The 6,249-nt window shown below is 40.9% G+C and overlaps 1 protein-coding gene across 2 annotated transcripts in view; it reads right to left on the bottom strand.

The window, feature by feature from the left end:
- ndrg3a (ndrg family member 3a) overlaps positions 1-3,345 on the bottom strand; it is a 55,751-nt gene extending 52,406 nt beyond the window's left edge. For both annotated transcript variants that reach the window (XM_061784575.1, XM_061784573.1), the window contains exon 1: positions 3,187-3,345. The gene's annotated coding sequence lies outside the window, so the exon portion shown is untranslated. The remainder of the gene's footprint in view (positions 1-3,186) is intronic.
- Between the last annotated feature and the right edge of the window lie 2,904 nt (positions 3,346-6,249).

Genomic DNA, 6,249 nt, shown 5'->3' on the forward strand with positions numbered 1-6,249 from the left:
TTTTGCTGATGAGTGGTTTGCAACTTTTGCTATGGCCTGTATATTTCTTCTCTTGAAGTCTTCGAACAGTGGATCGTGATACCTTCACCCCGGCATTGTGGAGGTTGGCAGTGATGTGGCTGACTGTCGTCTTTGGGTGTTTCTTCACAGCTCTCACAATGTTTCTGCCATCAACTGCTGTTGATACCCTTGGCCGACGTCTTCAATGCTTTTTCCTCAGTACACCAGTTGTTTGTTTCTTTTTAAGGACATTCCAAACTGTTGTATTGGCTATGCCCAATATTTGTGCAATAGCTCTGATCGATTTTCCCTCTTCTCTCCCCTTCAAAATGGTTTGCTTTTCTCCCATAGACAGCTCTCTGGTCTTCCTGTTTGCTTTACAGCAAACACAGTTTTCACAGCTGAAACCCAAAGCCAAAAACAAGCAATAACTAATGTTTAAGAAATCAATCTAAAAGGCAACACTTAGGCAATGAGAAACACCCATCAGTCACATGTTCCAATACTTTTGCTCACTTGAAAAGTGGGTGGCTTTTAACAAAAGGTCCTCTGTCCTGAGTTGTTTAACACATCTAGATGTAAATACCATGAAATAAAAGATGGAATTCTGAACTTTTGCCTCATATTCATCTTTTGAGCCGAAAACCAGAATTTTTCAGGATACAACAACAACAAAAAGAAATTGACCTTGCCATTCCAATACTTCTGTAGGGGACTGTATACAGGCTATACAAGCTACGGTATGCCAATTATGTAAGGCCACCAATGGAAAAGTTAATGTTGAGCCCTTTTAGTGTTTGATTTTACATTTTATCTTAATTTATTTGTATTTATTTATGCATTTATACATGTATTTATTTAATTAAGCGATTGCATTTAATTAATTGAAATATATTAAGTTATTCCGCAAGTGTTCGTTTTGCCCCTGGGAATGTTTGACATGCCTTTGTTCTTGGGTCTATTCAAATATGCTTTTGTCTCACATTAAATGACCTTCGAAGCAAATTCCCCCAAAAAATAAACAAAAACAAAAAAAGAATCTTAACTTTAACTGTATTTTTTCTACAATAATCAGCCAAGAGAAGAACACCTCCTAGGATACGGCAATAAACCTACTCTTTTGCTGTGTAAACAGAAGGCTAGTTAATAGCAACACCAGAAGGGCTTTTCTGTCAATAGTTAGCCATGTATTTTTCCAGTCTGAACAATGACGGTGTTGTGAGTGACAACATGTCTACTACTTGTTTACTTTCAAACCTCCAGTCAAGCTTTCCTGGTCACGTGACTGCTCAAGGAATTGTGGGAGATGAACACCGGAATACAACTAATACATACACTGTATGTTAGATGAAGGTAGAATGTATTAATATACCAATGATGTTTACACACTTGTTGATACGTTATAAGATGCCTCGAGCAATTCAGTGTACAGTGAACCCCCACTGATTCGGCCTGCTTAGCAACGAACAACAGCGTGATGGAAGATTTCAGCAGAGGCAGGTGAGGATGCTTGTGGGATTGACACTGAAGAAAGCCTGGTGGTAAACTTCTCAAAATGATACAGAGAAAGGTCCGGATGGCTATTGGCAGTGGTGGAAATTAACAGCTTATCAACCCGTAATGTCTAGCTACTCAACGCCCAACTAAAGATAAAGAGTCGAGATGAAGAAAATATCTCTGTATTAGTATGTCAAAAAAGGAGCGACACGGCAAAACTCGAGTGAACTTCTAGTTTTGAATCACCGGTGAATGGCGTCACAACTTCGCAGATGTAATGGCCAATCAAAAATGCCATGTCGTATCGTGAGCTTTGACAATCAAAACATACAGTTAGTTTCCGGGTACAAGCAAGACTCAGCTGGCCACTGTCATTGCCAATCTTTACTAATAAAGTATAATACATAATATATATTGTAAATATAAAAAATTATTCTTTACTATATTTATAATTCCATATGTACCTATGGATGAAAAAGCGAAGCTTGGAGAGTCTTTGTCGCCAAATGCACACGAGTTTTCGAAACAAAATTACATTCCTGGGCAAAAGCCAGCCGCCACAAAGCTTACAGTACTGTATATACATTCTAGACAGTGTTGTACAATAATACTAAAGTATATTCATAATTTTGTAAGTAATACAATTGTAGTCCTGATGTCATTCACTAGGCCAAGCCCTTTAAAGGCACACATCCAACACAAATACTACAGTCCGATAATTACACTTAATAAGACTAGTACATTTCTTTACTTTCTCTTTTATTATGTTTTCTACAATACAGTGCAATTTTTCTTTAACAAACAAAACAAAAAAGAGGGGAGGTTTCTGGGGCTGTAACGTATAGACGCCGTTTCAATTTATTTCAACGGGGAACACTGATTTAACATAAAGTACAAGTAAATTAAGTTACGAGCTTGGTCACGGAATAATTTAAAACTCCTTTGTCAAGGTACCGCCGAACTGAATTTTCAAATAACAATAGTTTCCTTTGCAGTAGTTCCGCTTAGGACTTTTCGATGATGCAAATGTACAAATAGCAACTAGAACACTGCCATTTGAAGGAAGGCAAACACCTGACGGTTCATTTCCCACCTGTGTGACCTTCGAGGTCAAAGATAAGAGGGAAATCAAGCCGTCGGGCTGGTTTAAAATGGATAGGTGGCCAACATAACACCACTTTAAATGGCACCCAGAGGAACACCTCATCATTCTGTTGCACTCCACATGACTTCCATTTTTTTTTTTTTTTTTTAAAGTGATAACAGAAAATGTATTCGCAATATTCCTATGTGCATTTTTGACGCGAAGGTATGCATTGAAGCGACTCGGCACAAATGTTAGTAGTTTTTTCTCGAAGGCGCGCACTTACGATGTTGCGTCACGGTGACCGACACCGTTTGAATAGACACGGCGCTTCCATTAGCTTACGTAGAAGGTGATAGAAGACAAAGTAAGGCTTAAAAGTGGCGACACAGCAGCACTGCTGGGAACTAATTGAAACTGCAGCGGGGCGCCTCGCTCTCTCTCTCTCTTGAAATCTAAACGGAGATGTTACATAGCGACGGCGGCGGACACGACTCGTCCATGACAGCAGTACGAACGAACAGGTTGGAAAAAGCTCAGATTCTCCCTCTTGGCACATCTGTAACTACAACATGGCGTAGGGGTGACGCGAATGCGAGACTTACCTTGACGATACAATAATAGAGTTTCAATGGGGTCCGCTGCGGGTTTTGGGTGTAGAATATGAAAACCGTTGTGCGATTTGGACGTCAAATGGAAGATTGGGCACACTCGGCTCCGTTGCCGCTTCGTCTGCTCCAACTAGTATTTGGACGTGATCGTGGGCGGAGCTACGTGCTGCGTCAAGACAGGCGGCGAGCCAATCGGAGGAGGCGCTACGCAGCGCAGACAGGAAGAAGAGATTGAGGTCATACTCTGCTGCGAATACCGACGACCACAAAATACTGTCGTTTGAAAAAAGGGGGGGAGGACACGAGCATGTGGCTTGGCTGTGGATAAGAAGCAAATAATACGCTTTTATTGTTGCTGTGGTTTTGTATGCAGTATATGTTTCGCGAGCTACATTTGCTCCTCCTACTCCAAGGCATAGTAAAATACACTGCGGTCAAGCCAGCCTCCACTCGTAAAGTAGCAGTCAAGCCAGCCGCCCCTAATTTTGTTCATACTCGGCATTACGGTAATAGGTCGGCAACTCGTGGCGAAAGCCACCTTCAAAATAAAAGCTTGCCAATAATACGGACGTCAATGCTCATCGGTTTAGGAATGCAACCAGCAAGGTTAATATTATTGAATCTTGAGATGCATTAAAAATGTAGTTTATTTGATATCTTGTGAAAAATAAATGGCAAATGGACTGCACTTATATAGCGCATTTATATACAAAAAAATCTGACCATTTTTTGGAGACCTGGGGGGGTTTAGTGTCCCACGGAACTGGACTGGTGTTGCGATATCTCATAGATTTTTAAAAAAATATATATTTTAAATCAGTGGTAGTGACAGTGAAATATGCCAATTTCAGGGGACTTTTGTTTTGAAATGTCACATCAGATTTGGGTGGCACCTGTTTCGTTGGAGACCTGGTTAGTGTCCCCCAGAATTTGACCGGTGTTGCGATATCACATAGATTATTATTTTTTTTACAGATTTTTTTTCAGTCAGGGGTAATGACAGCAAAATGTGCAGTTTTCAGATACTTTTATTTTTGAAATACAATATCAGATCTTCATCCAATCTCTTTTCGTGGAGTCCTTGGTGGTCTGTCACACAGATCTGGATTTGTCTTGCGATACCAATGGGATTATGTTGGGGTGGCTTTGGATCAGTAGGTAGAACAGGTTCGAATCCCTGCTACGACTGTCCGCATGTCGAAGTGTCCTTGGGCAAGACACTGAACCCTAATTTGTGTGAATGTGAGGTTTTGTAAAGCGCTTTGGGCACTGTGATGGTGTAGATAAAGCGTTAAATAAGTGCAGTCCATTTACCATTTATTTTTCAGATATCAAATAAACTACATTTTTTAACGCATCTCAAGAGTCAATAATATTAACCTTGCTGGTTGCATTCCTTAACCGAAGAGCATTGACGTCCGTACTATTGGGTAGCTTTTATTTTGAAGGTGGCTTTCGCCGCGAGTTGGCGACCTATTACCGTAATGCCGAGTATGAACAAAATTAGGGGCGGCTGGTTTGACTGCTACTTTACGAGTGGAGGCTGGCTTGACCGCAGTTATAAACACGGATCGGGGAGGGACCGACCTTTAAAGCATTTCAACACAATCGATATATTTGGTTTGAACACATAGCATCTTTGCGAATATTCACGTCCACTTGTTACAAACGCGGAAGAGGCCTTGATGGTTTGTTAGTGTTTTGCTTGGATAACTTGTTCCGCCATGCCGGTCAAATATTGCGCGATTAACTAAAACGGCCAGCCATTGCCCATTTCCAATCTGATTATATAACCACCCGAATCGGCTATGAAATCATATCAAGTACGCGCACAATCTGTCACGGTGTCATTGTCCTTCAACCCAGCCGCCGGTGTTTAAAGGTTGTTGGTTCGGCTGATCGCCATGCTCACGGACACCTCGTCAGGAAAGGAATCAGTTCTGGTGCTGTTCTCCAACTCTGCAAGCATTTAGTCACAGACTGCTGCCCCCAATTTTGATCCGATTGTGTAAGAGGCCAAATCGGCTAAGAAAACATGTTACATTAAAACTGCGAATGATGCAATTTCAATATGGTGACAGTGTATTGCCAGCTGGATAAACAGGATGGTTGGGGGGGGGGGGGGGGGGGGGGGGGGGGGTCACAGTGAAATATTGACAAGACCTGACATTACACAGTGTGTAGAATTATTAGGAAAGTCTCATTTTTTGAGGATTATTTTTATTTATCACCAACCACAGTGCTTTAGGTTCATCCAAAATGTTAGTAAACCTGAAATAATAATGTTTAAAAAAAGTAAAAGTGAAGTTTAGGCTTTCTTAGGAGAATATCAACATGTGGACAATTAGGCAACAAGGGGTGTGCAGAATTATTTCCACAATTAAAGGAAAAATATTTTCCCATCTCACATCTTTATTTTCATTTCTTTAAATTAGAATGATAACTCAAAACCTTCCAATAGAAAGGAATTTGTCTCCGGTAGTTGGAGCCGCTCTCATACGACAACAGACAGTCAGTTGACAGAGAATACTTTTGAAGCACAAAGACACAAAAACAACAGTCACTCAGCAATAAAAGGTTGCTCGTAATATAGTAATGCTGGTACAATTATTATTATGATTTTTTTTTGACAAATGTCCCCCAGCAATGTGAGCAGTCCGGTGCAATGACCATTGTGCAGACTTCAAGAAATGTATGCAGTTTAAAAGTGACTAGTACTGCGATAATCTGGGACAATGTCGATTGTGCAAATGTTGCAGATGCTACTCAGGCACATGAGTGGCCAGTATTGGTCAACAACAGATATGCAAATAGTGCAGCGTGGCGAGACTACTACAGTGAGTGCACGAGAAATGTAGAATTGTCCCGACAGAAATGTGACAACAAACTCCAGATAACAAATTGGCAGCACGTTGCAATGGAATTGTAAGTTAACTGTTTAAGAAGTTAATGTCAAGAAACCACAGTCTCCCAGCCATTGTTCCGAGAGGTCTACGGTTTTCCTAAACTGAATAGCTCCCATTTAGGAACTGCCCACAAGTTCTCCATTGGGTTCAG

The sequence above is a fragment of the Phyllopteryx taeniolatus genome, chromosome 9 (assembly GCF_024500385.1).
Source record: "Phyllopteryx taeniolatus isolate TA_2022b chromosome 9, UOR_Ptae_1.2, whole genome shotgun sequence".
Lineage (NCBI taxonomy): Eukaryota > Metazoa > Chordata > Actinopteri > Syngnathiformes > Syngnathidae > Phyllopteryx > Phyllopteryx taeniolatus.